Source organism: Ornithorhynchus anatinus, chromosome 9 (genome assembly GCF_004115215.2).
Source record: "Ornithorhynchus anatinus isolate Pmale09 chromosome 9, mOrnAna1.pri.v4, whole genome shotgun sequence".
NCBI classification, from domain to species: domain Eukaryota; kingdom Metazoa; phylum Chordata; class Mammalia; order Monotremata; family Ornithorhynchidae; genus Ornithorhynchus; species Ornithorhynchus anatinus.
In genome coordinates this window covers 48647550-48664096 of record NC_041736.1, presented here as the reverse complement: position 1 = coordinate 48664096, position 16547 = coordinate 48647550, and the positions used below count along the sequence as shown (strand labels likewise).

Sequence of the window (16547 nt, the reverse complement as noted above, 5' to 3'; positions counted from 1 at the left end):
CCATAAAACCAACATTACTTCAAGGAACCCAGGAAACAATTTCAGCGGTCACATGTCAACTCACACAAATTTCCTGGATTTATCTCTCCCAGTTTTTACTTTATATTGTTCATGAGGAAGTACCTTTCTTGGAAAAGGGATGTTCAGCTATTTCTATTTTATAGTTTCTCTTTTTCAATCAATCAATCGTATTTTTTGAGTGCTGATGATGTGCAGAGCACTGTACTAAGCGCTTGGGAGAGTACAATATAATAGAGTTTGTAGATTCATTCCCTGCCCACAACCAGCTTATGGTCTAGAGGGGAAGACAGACATTAATATAAACAAATTACAGATATGTACATAAGTGCTCCCCATTTCAGGGTCACACCTGGAGAGTTTCCAGTACTCTACCAGTCTTGGCTACAGGAGGGAGAGTCAAGCAGAGGCCTACCTATTCCATTCCTAGCTTGACCAATGGCTAGCGAGTGAAAGGCAATCTGCTCTGAGTCAAAACTCACCCTTGCTGGGCAGTAGCGGCACGAGAGAGAGTCGAAGACAGAGACTCCAGTTCACTGCGCGGAAGGAGACAATGGTAAACCACTTCTGGATTTTTACCAAGAAAACTCTATGGATTCACTACCAGAATGATTGCAAATGAAGAGTAGGGCTTTCTGGAGAGATGTGTCTGTGGTGTCGCTATGGCTCGGAAACAACTCGACGGCATAAGACAAGACATAAGTGCTCTGGGGCTATCTTTTATGGTAGAGACCTTAATTCTCACTGAATTTTATCATGAGTTGGAACAACATCTTCTAGAGTAGTGTCAGTCAACAAGCCATTGAAGAAACCATTTTAGGCACTTAGGGTATGTATTAAAGAAGGGTCAGTGTCCCCGATCTTGGCGATGTCACAGTCTAATAATGGAAATGTCCACTCTAATGATTGTATCTTTCCAGCTCAGCGTGGAATGAGTTTCCCAAACTTCAGTCTCAACTCCTGATGTTCCAGGATGGTCTTCAAACACCAGCTGAGCTGTGGACAAAACATGGTTTAAGATTTAGAGGAAAGATCTGTTGTAGATGAACTGCTAAATTTTAGATTTCAGTTGAGAGACTAAGGATAGTAAGACTACTTCTTCTGATATAAAATTGACACTTGCATGTTTGCAGTCAATTCGTATGGAGTTTCTCATTCTCCAAATGGTTAAGTTGATGGGTGGTTTGTTTTTCCGTTGTTTTTCCTTTTAAAAGTGCTCAGTGGGGGGAGAGGAAAATTTGGTGACACTGAGAATGACTCATAAAAATTAGGTTGCTGGTTTTCATTTGAGGACTTTTATTTATTTATTTGTGTTTCCATTAAGTTTAGGCAATGGGAAAATATGGATTTCAATATCCATGGGGATCTGACAAAATGGAAGTTCATTCTTCCTGATTTTCCATTACTCCAAACATGAGGCAAAAAATCACAAATCACTCATATATTTTCTAGCATGTTTTATCATCGGATAGCCTTTCTTTTCCTTATTTTGCTAAAACCAAAATGATTTTGAAGTTACATTTAAGGAAATCCAATACAAAGTAATCAATGGAAGTCAAAAGTTGAATTTCAGAAGCAACTGAGACAGATTTTTAAAAAATCAGAGCTCATGGAAATCAAGCTGCATCATGTCATCATCACCATTTTCTCAATCAATTGTATTTATTGAGTGATTACTATGTGCAGAGTACTGTACTAAACGCTCTGGAGAGTATGCTGCAATAGAATTAGCATATACGTTCCCTGCCCATAACAAGCTTGCCATCTAGAGGGGGAGCTATATTTAAAGATATGTACATAAGTGCTATGGGGATGTCAGTGGGGTGAATATCAAGTGTCCAAAGGTCGCAGATTGAAAGGCATAGATGAGGCAAAAGAGAGATCGAGCCGAGGAAGAGAGGACTTAATCAGGGAAGGCCTCTTGGAAGAGATGTGACCTTAGTAATGCTTTGAAGGTGGAGATTGTGTTGGTCTGGCATATATGGAGGGGGAGGGAATTCCAGGCTAGGGGGATGACATGGGAAACTCTGTTAGGTAGAATTTCTGATAATTTGGTCATTAACTGAAAATCCTGCACAAATGAGTCACAGATGATCTAACCCTTGATCGTTCCCTCCTTCATAGCCATTTCATTCCAGGACTGATGAGAATCAGTGGCATGCCTTGAGAAATAAAACGAATGGCTCTAACCTTTAAAAAGCCTTAGGAAATTAAGAGGCTAAGTGCCCAGGTAAGAAGGTTAAGCATTCCACACGGTTGGGAAGTGTATTAACATTTTCAGGTCATTTGGTTCACTGAAAGATTTACGGTTCACTCTTTATCATCAAAGGACCTGCTATCCAGACTGGATGATTCAGGCCTCCTCATGAGTCTTCTCTTTCTTGTCAGCCGACTTCAGGCCATGTGCAAGGGCAATCCATCAGTGGAATTCATTGAGCACTTCTGGTATGCAGAGCGCGGTACTAGGGGCTTGGGAGAGTACAATACAACAGAGTTGGTAGATACGTCCCTTGCCCACATGGAACTTACAGTCTAGAGGGGCAGAGACCAGTGATGAGATTGAGTTGAGTCCATACACTCTTTTTTTTAACAATTCTGGTTTGGTGAAGGGAAGAGGTTAAAACTATTGAATAAGGTTTTCTGTATTACTGGTGGATTTTAGTTTGCCATGCTTATCCCAGTTCTCCATTTCAGTGGATGATCATGATTTAGCTGTACTCTGCCAAATTTTCCCTCAAAAGCCACCAGTTTCTCCTTTCTCAACAGGAGACTCTGGCCTGGTATGTGGGTTGCATTCTTTGAGAATCTCATTAAAGAAAGCCCATCTTATTTTAAACATGGCATCCTGGTTGTGCCACCTTGTAGAGTGTTTACTCTTGGCATGTTAATGTGACTACATTAATCAGGTGAATAAAATGAATAGCTGAGGTAGAAGAATCATTCTCAGTTTACAGTTCCCCGAGTTGTAACTCTCCAGTACCAGTGCCCACCCTATGTGGTTGGAGCAGCTAACGGCTATAAAAATGTGTTGACCTGAGAGGTTTAATATTAACCAAAGTCATAGTCAAAGTCAATATGGAGGATAGGAGAAAAATCTGATGCTAATAGAAAAATAGAAGTCAATATTTGTAATGTGAGTCACAGGCTCAAAATAGAAAAGTGAAACAGATCACTTTTGTAGCTCAAAGAGTGCTCTAGGTTTAACAGCTTGGATCTACCCACCTGGGTTGAATACTCTCTATTTAACATTTCTTCTGGCCCCTTCCCCTAATTCTTTCATTCCTCAGCTTGATATGCTGGTGGAACTCACCGAATATTCAACACTGACGTAGTCAGGGCTGTTTTGAGTAAAGTCCATGGAAAAAAAGACTTTTCCAGTTGTATACATCCTTTTTCTCTAGTAAGGTGGTACAGAATTCGTTCTGGCCGAAACCCGGCAGCTGTTTGCATTTCAAATGAGCTGTCCATGTTTCATACTTGCAATTATTCTTATGGTTTCTTTGAGGGAAGGGAGAAGGGGTGGCCTATCCAGAGTAGTCCTTTTAAAATTTGTCCCCATGTGTCTGTCTCAACTCCTTTCCCCCACCTTTATTTATGGATTGTGAGTCCTTCGAGGTGCAGGGTCTGTGTCTATTTCCCACTTGCTGACTCTTCCCCAGTGCTTTGTTCCCAGTAAGTGCTTATTAATTACTAATACTACTAATCAATATTATTACTAGTACGTGGTAATTTCTAAGCGTGTTTTTAATGAGGTCCATTGGTATTTTAGGAAACTGCTGTAATTCGACTTGATAATGTTAGTCTCAGAAGCTTTCAGTGGCTTGACTTTGTTTTGGCTTTGATGTCACAAATTGTTATCTGGGACTTAAACTGAGAGTGTTCTGTCAGTGGTAAATCCCACTCGATTGATGGGGGGATTAGTAAGGATGAGAAAGCGAAAACGAAAATCCTCGAAAGCTCAGAGACTCTTTTACCTAGCGTGAAATGATGGTGCCAGTTTGCAGAGAGGAATGCAAAACTCCTCAGGCTAAGATCACCTGCCTTTAGCTAAAAGGATTGGGAAAAGCTACCCCACTGGGCAAACCTGCCATTTTTACAGTAAGAGAGAATCATCAACCGTAACTCAAAACCGTGCATGGGAGAATTGACGGGCCCATGCCCAGGGTCTAAAAGAAAGGAGGACTCATTTGTATTTTCCCAAGCCCTTATTTCTGTGTCCCGCACAGAGACAGTTGTCAGTACATCTATTGACTGATAGATTCACTAGTTGATGAAAATCAGAGCTGATGAGCAGCTCGGTACATACCTCCTCTCCAGTCTCTTGTGTTTGTACTTGCTTTCCCAAGAATCTGGGCCCGGGGGGAACTCTGAGTGAAGTTTGTTACACACCAGTGTTTGTGTTCTCTTAGCCTTGTGACAGTGGGAGCAGAAGAAGGAGTTGGCTAGGGGAGAGGGAAGATGACAGTGACTAACTCTAAGTTGGCGATAATGTAAACTTCATGGGACAGATATAATCTTTATAACCTAATAATTTCCTTAAAAAAATCATTCACAAGACCATTTTAGGAATTTGAACCATTAATCTTGGAAGCAGGAATTTTAATTCTAGTCCTGGTCATGTCTCTGACATGCGGTGGTCTTTCAGTAGGTCTTCTATTTCACTCTTTTTTGACTGTTTCATTGTTTATGCAGTAGAGATGGTAATTATTCCACAGTGTGCTTTGAAAATAAGTTAATGCTAATGGGATGTTTTGAAATTCATGGAAAAAAGACAATGCGTAAATCCAGGATGTTTTGAATTATTTATTGTATTTTTATGTTTTCAGTCAAATGCAAATCTGAAATAATTTGGGAAAAATAGAACCAAGATGATAAAAGCCAGTAAGCTGGAGCTTGTATTGAAATTAACTTTTTTGGTGATGGTATTGCTGTCATCATCATCCTGTCTTTGGAAGTGGGCTACAGCTCTAGATGCTACCTTGAGCTCTGGCTTTCAAGTATGCTTTTGTAACTGTACCATCTGTACCTGCTCTCATTGAATTGTACATTCCAAACGCTTAGTACAGTGCTCTGCACACAGTAAGCACTCAATAAATACTATTGAATGAATGAATCATTCTAGGTAGAGTGGTAATATTGCCAAATATATTGGGGCTTTCCTGGAAAAGGTAAATCATTAAGCTGAAGACAACCAAGCAGAGTCACCCTTCAATGGCATAGGAGAAGCAGCATGGTGTAGTGAATATAGCACGAGCCTGGGAGTCAGAAGCTCATGAGTTCTAACTCTGGCTCTTCCAGCATGCTGTGTGACCTTGTCACTTCACTTCTATGGGCCTCAGTTCCCTCATCTGTAAAATGGGGATTGAAACTGTGAGCCCCAGGTAGGACAGGACTGTGTCCAACCTGATTTGCCTCTATTCGCCCTAGCGCTTAATAAAGTGCTTGGCTCATAGTAAGCACTTAACAAATGCCATAATTATTATTATTATCATTTCAAAATGGACTTGGTATCACATTTCAGAAAATCCCAAGCTCCCTGTGACTTTTTGCAGAATTGTTTCTGTTTAAATACAAGGTTATGGATCTCTTTGGAGTAAGATGGGATGCACAATAAATGATAATTTCAGTTCATTATGCTCATGTGAAAACTGGATTTTCACAAATGCCCTCCAGGGAAGAAACCTCCTCTTACAAAATCAAGACTTATGATGCACTTGAAGTTTAGAGAGAGAGAGAACATTTTCAAGGCCAGAGTTCCAGCCTCAAAGCTATCATAATTATTTGAGGATTCTCCCATCAGATCTTTCGAAAGATAGGTTGAGATTACGGAAGGGCAGGAGGTCAGCCACATAATAACATGTCCTCATGAGGCATTAATTAAGATGGAATGTTTAAGAAAGATGCATATGCCCTGAACACATAATTTCCTATAAAACTATTCCAAATTGGTCTTCTTTTTTCCGAAGGACCACATGCAATTACGTGAAACAGTTAGGAAAGTCTCATGAGAATTTCTGTTGAAAAGTGTGTGCATTTTATGTATATGTTTGTCTTCTGTACTTGAAGAAAACACTCCTGATGGTGAAATTCACCTATTGGTGTTTGTGGCAGGAAAGTCCAAAGAAATGGTTTTCAAGTTATGATTATATGAATCAATCAGTAACATTTTTGACCCTCGCTAAAGTTGAGGTGATTTGTTTTTCTCTTTCGATCAGGCAGTTTTATTTTGTTAGCAGGCTTGTGCTTGGGCCGGATTTCTCAATAGGGCGGCCATCCATTTCATGACAGACCGTATATCTCCGGGTGCCTTTTATTTTACATGTCCAGCCTCCCTCTGCCTCAGCTCCTGTCCCCAGATTCAGCTACCTGTAGTTGTGCTTGTATTCACAGGGGCTGGGTGTTCCCTTCTTGGTGTTCCAACCCTAGGGTGACCATGGATGGCACTCAACAAGACAAGAGATCGAGACATCATATATACCATTTTACGGAAGTTCTCTGAGCCCACCCAAAGTCAGAGGACTTCACGGAGGAGGGGGACTGGAGGTTGAGACTTAATCCACCACTTGCTCCAGAGGTATTGCATTCCTATCTTGGGACCACGTGGACACAGGCACTACTTCCGAGCTGTGGAGCTCAGTGGGAGATGGTTAGATACTAAACTCTGACCATTACGGGACCTAGTGCAGTGTGCTTACTAGACAGGGGACAGATTAACTGAAAACCTAACTGTCTAGGATAAAACTGGACAAATGGTCACCTTAATCTACTCCCCATAAACAGTATCTCTGAAAACCAAAAAAATAACTAACTGAAAGCCCGCCAGTAACTCCAGCTGCTGATATTTTTCAAAATAACATGAAGCATGAAAACAAGCAACACTACATGTTCAGCACTGGAATGCTGTTAGGTTTTGTTGTTGTTCTTATTTTATTATTGTTAATGTTGTAGCATTGCATACTAATTTACCTCATCACAGCGCTATCTAGACAATAGCTCATTCATCCTTCCAGCACACCTGAGAAGGTAAGAGGACTAAAAAAAAAAAAAATTACAAGTGTTAAATCAGCCTGAAGAGCTAACCTGACAAAGTGGGTTTGTTTGAGCATCTAGAGAATCTGAGAGGTCCTAACAGGTTACTCCTCCTTTCTGGATGTAAACAATGTGTGATTTTATAGATTTCTGAATGAAAACAGTGTCACTCCCAGTTGATTTCTCAGAACAACTAATAACATATCAAACAGGTTAATACACTATTATCTGTCACACTGAACTTGAACTGGGGATTCTCCTTGGGTCATCCTTTTTAGATTTACAGCTTTTGGCTAAGTAGGATTGCATGAAAATAATAATAATGATGGCATTTGTTAAGCGCTTACTATGTACCAAGCACTGTTCTAAGCGCTGGGGGAGGGGAGCAGGGGTACAAGGTAATCAAGTTGTCCCACATGGGGCTCACAGTCTTAATCCCCATATTACAGATGAGGTAACTGAGGCACAGAGAAGTTAAATGACTTGCCCAAAGTCACTCAGCTGACAAGTGGCAGAGCCAGGATTAGAACCCATGACCTCTGACTCCCAAGCCCATGCTCTTTCCACCGAGCCACGCTGTAAGTCCTTGGTGAGTTCATTTGCTCCATCATTATAACCCAGGGTCATAATCCTTTATTTGAGATAACCTTATTCCTTTCCACAACAGCCAGTGGTGATGTCACGGATAGAGTATTCTGACTTCAGATGAAGGATGAACAGCAGCAGACAGGCTCTCTCAGAGATCCTGTTTATATTAGGAAATGAGAGTTAGAACAGGGGACTAAAGACAAAGAATCATAGGTTTCATTCTCAGCTCCGCCATAAGCCTCCTACCGTAAGCTTCTCGTCTTTGGCACCTTGAGAAAGTACCTCACACCAACCTAGATGGTCTGGTTTTCACCTCATGTCAGAGTCTACCTTCCTGAAGACTCTGGAAGTCTCCATTGAAGATGAAACATCCAGCTCCACTGAAAATGAGACATAGGGCTTTGTGAAAAGAGCACGGGACTGTGAGTCATGAAACCTGGGTAATATCCCCAGCCCTAGCATGGGACTGCTATGCGAGCTGCCATAGGTTTTTTTAACCTCTCTGGGCCTCAGTTTCCTCAACTGCAAAATGGGGATAAGATACCTTTCTCACCCTAACTCTTAGATTGTGAGTCCATGCAGGGCAGGGTTTGTGTCCCATCCGATTATCTTACGTAGATTCCAGCTCATAGCTGAGTGCCACAGCCTATGGTATTAAAATAAATACCATTATTAGTAAAGTGTTATTCTTTCTTTTGCCTCTGTTCAGAAAAGGGAGGAGGAAGGGGCGTCAAAGTCAAATTCATAAAGGGTTCAATAGGCACCAGGACATTACTTTAGAAATGGGTAGAAAAGTAATGAAGTGATGGAAGGGGTAGTCAAAAGCATATATTGAGCATCCACAGGTTGCAGAAGAACGCTGAAGTAGGTTCCAAAGAGTCAAGAAGCTCTTTTCATAGAGACAACAGAGCTGAGAAAGATTAGTGGGTCGGAAAGGCACCCTAAACCCACAGCATGTTTCTACCTTATGTTAGAGCCCTTGTCTTAAAAAGATATTTCCTAGAGAGTAGCAAGAAGACTTCCAGGGCAATGAATTACCGTATCATGGGGGATGTGATCTAGAGGCTGAACAGCAATAAATCAATCAACCAATCATATTTAATGAGGGCTTCCATATGCAGAGCACTGTACTAAGTGCTTGGGAGAGTTCAGCAGAAGAGAGATTTCTCACAAACCCTGCTGACATTGGCAGGTAGAGGTTAGAACAGGGAAGACATTCACTTTTCCTTCCTTGTCCCCTGTTATTATTGTATTCAAATCCCCCACAGCACCTTTTCAGTCAGAGCTGCATCTTCATTAGACTTAACTGTCCAGATACAGGTTGTGTTTCCATTTGCATGATAAAAGAATTGAAGCTGCAGTGATGAGATCACTATGAAAGAAAATTCAATCCTTGTGTCATTAACATAATAATGCATGCTGTCACTGGCTTGATAATTGGCATAGCAACTCTTTAAAGCATAGTAATTGGCATAGTAACTACTTAAAACTTAAGGCAGATCAGAGATATAAAGCAATGAATGTCCTAAAATAGAACCCAGGATACTCCATAATTAATGAATTACCAACAAACTCCCAATAGTAAGATTAGGCAAACGAAACCAAAGTTGACCCAGAGATAGTGAGACTGGTCAGGTGTCCAAAGGTGTGTTATCTATTGAGTTCCAATCAAGCTTAGAGCTCCTTTCAGGGAGTGTTAATTGGAATATATACCTGATGTCAAAGAGGAAATAAAATTATTTTCTACATGCCTGGCTACCCATGCCAACCTCTCTAGTTTTCTGGAACTTTCCTATAGTGAAAACAAAATATATATTCGTGATTAGCCAAGATAAATTAGATTAATAACCTTCCCGAATAATTACTTCTTGATTATTTTATGTACACATCTTTAAACTCTGTTGCTTCCCTCTGCCTGTAATTTATTTTTAGTGTTAAACTGTAAGCTCTTTAAGGCAGGGATTATGTCTACTAATTTTTTGTACTCTCCCAAGTACTTAGTACAGTGCTCTACACAGAGTAAGAGTTCAATAAATACTACTGATTAGTTAATAGGGCCTATCTGCAGCTCTTTAGAGTTCTTTGAGGTAATTTTGAAAGGTTCTATGGATATGAGGTCTCAGCTGAGTTCCAAGGTCAAGAAACTGAGGGGAGAATGAGGATGGCAGGCACCACCTTCCCCGGGGTCTTGCCCAACATAGCATGGGAGGGAAGAGAACAAATGAAAATGTAACTGCCATCAGCAGCTGGAGATCTCTTCTGAAAGGAACGGTGCCCCAGGGCACTTTGACCTATTCATTCAATCAATCCTTTCTCTTGAGGGCTTACTCCTTGAAAATAAAAAATAAATTAAAATGTTGGTATTTGTTAAGTGCTTACTATGTGTAGAGCACTGTTCTAAGCACTGGGGTAGATACAGGGTAATCAGGTTGTCCTCCGTGAGACTCACAGCCTTAATCCCCATTTTACAGATGAGGTAACTGAGGCACAGAGAAGTTGAGTGACTTGCCACAGTCACACAGGTGACAAGTGTCAGAGCTGGGATTCAACCCCATGACCTCTGACTCCCAAGCCCGGGCTCTTTCCACTGAGCCACGCTGCTTCTCTGTACTAGGTTCTTGGGAGAGTAGAGTTGGTAGACAGGATCCCTACCCTCACAGAGTTTTCCAGGGAAATGCTACTCAGGTATGTGAAACGGAAAGTGTGTGTGGGAAAGAAGTGGAAGACCTTGAGGTCTAACCCTCTCTAACCCTTATGGTACCTTAGAGGAGAATGGTTCTAAACGATAAGCCTGAGGCAGGAAGCGTGCCTGGCCCTGATCACATAGATACTACAGCACCTTGGGAAGTGCTGTGGTATTTGGCCAGGTGAATCTTCAGGTAACTGTGAAAAGTTAAAACCTTTAGGCCTTGATCACAATTCTAACTGCTCTCTGTTATAGAGACTTCAATATTCTAGTGGAAAGAGCATGAACCTGGGAGTCAGAAGCTGGGTTCTAATTTTTTTTATTGGTATTTGTTAAGGGATTACTATGTGCCAGGCACTGTTCTAAGCAATGGGGTAGATACAAGCTAATCAAATTGGATACACTCCATATCCCACCTGGGGCTCGCAGTCTTAAAACCCCATTTTACAGATGGGGTAACTGAGGCACAGAGAAGTGAAGTGACTGGCCCAAGGTCACACAGTAGACAAGTGGAGGAGATGGGATTAGAAGTCGGGTCCTTCTGACTTCCAGGTTTGTGCTCTATCCATCAGTCCATGCTTGTGCTTCATTAGGCCGTGTATGCTGATTGACTTTGAGCAGGTCATTTAACTTCTCTGTAAAGTGGGGATTAAGAATGTGAGCCCTATGTGGGACGGGGACTATGTCCAACCCAATTATCTTGTATCTACTCCAGCACTTAATATGTGCCTGGCGCATAGTAAACACTTAACAAATATCATTAAAAAAACAAAAAACCTAGTGGCAGTTCCTCATGGGTGCCCCCTGGAGACGAGGGTAGTTAATAGAAGTATGAGGGTAGTAGAGATTCCAAATTTCCCTATACAGCCCTAACTCACTAGGGCTCCTCATTTGGGGGGAAATTCCAGCTAAACCCCATTACCTGTAGGGCAGTCCCAACCCTCCCTTAAAACTACAGGGCATTTTCTGTTCATAACCATGTTGAGGTTGTGACAAGAATGCACACACAGTAGCTATTCCTTTATGGGGTAATCATAGCTTCCTCAATTCTACTCCTGTCAGGAGAGTTATGCATGTGAGAGGTAGGGGGTTCACGAGGGAATGTAAAATGTAAAATGTAAAAAACTCTCCAACTCTCCATCTCATTGCACCCAGAGAATTCTGGTAGTAGCCAGGAGGGACAGGAGGTGGAGATGAAGCTTCCCTTTCCGATCAGCACAGCTCTCACTGGTTCTTGCTTCTGCCACCAACTTCATGGGAAAGAAAAATCTAGGGTGGTAGGGTGAAGGGAGACAGGTTTACATGATAGGTGTAAAAGTGGCCAAAGAGAAGTTTCTATCCCATTCCCAGTGAGATTTCCATTGCTTCTTCCCCTCTCCAACTGCCATGACTGGACTCCAGCAAGGACCTGCCTCCTCTTATTAGCCATTTGTGTAGTTTGTTCTAATTTCCAGCTGTGGCTTGAGTGGAAATACACAAGTTGGTAACGATGACCACACAACAGAATATGCCTAATATTCTTTCTTCTCTCCTTCTTCCTTCCTCATTTTCCTTTTTCCCAACTCTTACCAGTGTTACGTTACTAAGCCAACAAGCTCCACATTGAACCTCTCCACCCATTCAAAGACAAGGCTGGTAGGTATGATGGGATGTGGTAAACAACTCCATTTGCAAAATAAAGGATCCAGAACCCCTCTGATATTACTTCAGATTCCCCAGTGATTCCAAGACCGCTCCCACATCGAAAGAGTATATCGAGTAGAAGCCAGGAGAATAGTACTCTCATTCCCGATTATGAAAACCCATCGCAAGCATCATGTTTTTCTTCAAAGAACTTGTGACTTTGGATCTCTTTTTTGTCCGATGAAGCCCAGCAGACTTGATGGGTAGGTGGCAAATGAGATAGTAATCCCCATTTCAGAGCCACGAAGGCAGAGAGGAGCGAACTTAAATAACTGGCCTTGATCTTACAATGAGTCAGGAGTGGAGCCAGGGTAAGGAGCCAGGATTCTGACTCTTGCTCGGCTGTCTTAAGCGTCGTACCACACTTCCTCCCCTAACACTCCCTTTTAGCCAAAAAGCCAAGAGGAAATGATGCCAGGGGACCGGTAATTGTAAAGCTGTTCCAGCACAGAGCTCCAAATCTCTGAGTTGTATATGTTAGAACTCACCGGCTCTTTAGGGCAATCAGGAATTACCTAAGAGGCAAAGGAAATGGAGGAAATGCTAGAAGAAGACCTGGGCTCCACCTCAGAGGCTAATGAATAATTCCGGATGGGAAAGACAACAGAGGAAAGGGAAAACAGCGGAGAATATTCAGCTCAAACTGAATGGGTTCTGGCACGAGGCAGGAGAATCGAACATGAGTGAAGGGGAAGGAAGAAAGTTCTCTCTCCAGAATGACTCCTTGAATGGAACTGATGAAAAAGAGAAATACTCGTGGGGCCATTCTCTGGTAGATCCACTTGAGACTCTAACCTGAGCCATGTTTTAGGGACACTTCTAAGGTAGGTGTGGGCTGTTAAATCATTCAGCAGAAAATATTTTTACTCTACTTGAATAGTTAAACCTTTCTCTGAAGGAAAACATGATTTTGTCTGGGTTTTGGAAGTGGGAGAAGAGGTGGGGATGGTGCAAGGGTCCATTCTAAATCACTGATGGGAGATGAGGGCACGAACTGTAAGCAGCAGACATGGCAAAGAATGGAGAAGCATAAGTAAACACTGTTTTGGAATTTGTCTGACTTTTAAATTATGTATTATATGGATCACAGTATATTGAAATTAAAACCTGAAGTATGACATCCAATAAATAATTTAGAGTGGTTTTCATTAAGTGTGAGCTAAACTTGAGATACTGATCCAGGATTTGACTTTAGTTAATTACACAACTGTGCTTTGACCCTAAGGAAATCATCCATTTAACTACAGATACTGCATATGTAAAAACCTTCCCTTCTTTTTCCTGAAAAGGTGGCCCTGGCCCTTCTGGAGTGCTCGATTGTAATTCACAAACACTTGGAACTGGTACAGATGGCAACTTGGGAGCCTTATTAATTTCAGTGAAAATCTGGAGCCCCTTCCACAATTTAGTAAGAAAGAAATTCAGTAGTGATTACATCCAACCCCCGGGAACGCTAACCAGCCCAGATGGAGTATATCTTGCAGGCATTAAAAAGATTCTTTTGCTTTACTTATAAATGGTATTCCCATCAGTTTTATGCTGCCCATAAATTTGCCAATAAGGGAGCTGGCGAAAAGTATCCTTTTCTTAATGATAATTTGATTTCCTTCTCGCCAGAGGAACAGCCAATTCTCAAGTATTCACGGAGCACATGGATAATTAAAATCCACAGATAATCCAAAAAAAATCCATTTAACCCCAAACTTCAGCTTCGTCTCCCACTAAACCTTTTTACGAGACCTGTCAGTAAGAAACAAGACTGACTGGTTTGAGTTGACTTTCAGGTCCTTGTATTTCCCCTGCTAATAAGCAGTCTAATGGTGGTCAGCTAAAGGGAGAAAGCAAATCTAGGCCTGGATAATCCACACATGGAATAATTAAGAATTGGCTCCTTGTGTAGCAGACTGAGGGCATGTGGCTTTGATTAGAAGCCCTAAACCTTCTCCCCACCCTTCAGCTGCATCATTCAGGTCCTGCACTTCTTACCACATGTGTGTGCCACAGTGGCTAGCACTAAAGATTCCCCTTTGCCGATCAGTTCCTCTTTGTCGAATGGGAGATAAGGGAGAAGTGAGCATTTCCTGTTAATGTCTAGCTCCAGGACAGGTCCTCTTTCCAGCAGTAACAGTAGGAAGGAAGACTAAGTGGGTTTGAAGTCTTGGGCAGGTTGAAGCTGTATTTGGGTTTCACATTTGGCATTCACAATAACATGATTTTCACCTTTAATAAGATCTGGCTCGGAGTCGAACACACTGGCTTAGTCTCGTTTTAGTGCAAGATGTCATATAAAACATGTACCAACTGGCATAAACCCAGGCTAGTTTGGGTTTTTTTTCCTTCCTCCTTCCACATCTGTGCTGCTTTATTTATCTTGCTACATCAGTTTGTTTCTTCAGCTTCGTGTAACTCATTTAGAGAAGTAGTGAGCTAGCTTTTTAAAGATGTTCTTGATTTAATTGTGATAAACCAACATGAAGAAGAGGACCAAGAAAAAAGGCACAGAAAGTTCCCTTAAGCCACTGTCTGAGCTTGTTTTAAGCCTAGGGCCTTCAAAGTGTCACTAGAAATTCTCTCAGTGCCTCGGTAAGTGGGGAAAAATGCGAGCAGCTCAGTGACATTCATCTACCTATAAGATATTCACCCTTAGGCCCTTAGGTTCATTTGTATGCACTAGCATACTCGTTGTTTTCCAGAATCACCCTAGATAACTTCGAGAGATGAAACAGAGAGGGAGAATATGGGGAAAGGGACAAAGAGAAGTGGGGAGGGAAAGAGAGAGAGTACACAGAAGGGTGAAGGGAAGCGTGGAGGAGAGAGGTAAATAACTATTAGAAACTGTTAGAGGTTTCTAATTTGAGTGATTTGAATAATAATTCATAATCCACAAAGCTTACTATATGCCAAGTATTGTTCTAAGCACTGGGGTATATACAAGTTTATCAATTTGGGCACAATCGCCGTCTCTCATGGGGCTTTCAGTCTAACTAGGAAGAAGTAGGATTTAATCCCCGTTTTTACACTGAGGAAATGAAGATACAGAGAGGTTAAGTGACTTGTCCAGGGTCACAGAGCAGACGAGTGGCAGAGCTGGGATTAGAATCCACCTCCTCTGATTACCAGGCCCATGCTCTTTCCACTAGGCCAAATTGTTTCCCTATAAATAGATAATAGAGTGGGTATCGCAGGACTAAACTTTACATACATATTTCCCTGAAAGAACATACACAGTCAAACTAAGAGTCTTCCAGTAACTTCCCTAGGTGCTTGTAGTATCTTTTTCCTGTGGATTTCCAGCAATTTTGAGGTCAAATTTAACATTGAGCTAGCAATCCAGCAGAGCAGCTTGCAAACTTTTCTAATATTTGAATTCATATGGTGCTTTTATTTCAGAGGAATGCAGGCATATGGTATATTCATAAAACAGGCATAATAATACTCCATATTTCCAGCCATCCTTTACCCATTGGTAATTGGTAGTTTAGGAGAAGAGAACTGAAATTCAACAGCTTTCAATCTCACCCTGCAGAACACGTTACCTAAGATAAATAGGTAAATGACTATTTTCAAGACTGATTATACCTCACACAAATAAGTTTAGCCCTGGGTTTTTGGGGTTTTTTTGAAAGGTATTGCTAGTGCAGTGGATCATTTAGACAAAACTTGGTGTCAATGTGTTGTACAAAGATCCCTCCTTCCCTCCTCATGGATGTTGAAGAAGAGAATGATGTTTGTGGTGAAAGTCATCTTTTTTTAATGGTATTTGTTAAATGCTTATTATGTGCTGAGCACTGATCTAAGCACTAGAGTATATACAGGCTAATCAGGTTGGACACAGTCCACATGGGGCTCACAGTCCTAATCTCCATTTTACAGGTGTGTTTACTGAGGCATAGAGAAGTTAAATGACTTTCCCAAGGTCACATAGCAGGCATTTGTCAGAGTCAGGATTTAGAACCAAGGTCCTCTGACTCCCAGGCCCATGCTCCTTCCACCAGACCTCACTGCTTCTTGCTATATGACAAGTCACTTAACTTCTCTGGGCCTCAGTTCCCTCATCTGTAAAATGGGGATTAAGACTGTGAGCCCCACGTGGGACAACCTGATTCCCCTATGTCTACCCCAGCGCTTAGAACAGTGCTCGGCACATAGTAAGCGCTTAACAAATACCAACATTATTATTATTACCTTTTAAGGTGGATCTAGTAGAAGATTGGTTGAATTTTAGATGCTGCCTTGTTCAAAACCTCATCTTGGGAGATCCACAGTCAATAAAATCACATCTTCTCCAGGAAGACTTCCCTGACAAATCTCTCACCTCCTAACCTAATTCCCTATGTATTGCATCATCTCAGCATTTGAGTACCTAAGCACTTAGGTACTCACCTCATCGCTTTTTCCTGCAGTACTTCAGTAGATATCTTTATTCTCAGTTGCTTCCCCTTTTCGTATAATTTATTTTAGTGTCTGTCTCCCCAACTAGATGGTAAGTTCCTTGAAGGCAGGGATTGTGTCTTTGCAACTCTCTTGTCCCCTTCCTGATGCT

General features: G+C 41.6%; 1 non-coding gene across 1 annotated transcript; it reads left to right on the top strand.

Moving 5' to 3' along the window:
* Positions 1–352: 352 nt before the first annotated feature.
* LOC114814431 lies at positions 353–490 on the top strand. Its single transcript, XR_003762229.1, has one exon. It is a non-coding gene; the product is annotated as a small nucleolar RNA SNORA7 (small nucleolar RNA).
* The last annotated feature ends 16057 nt before the right edge of the window (positions 491–16547 follow it).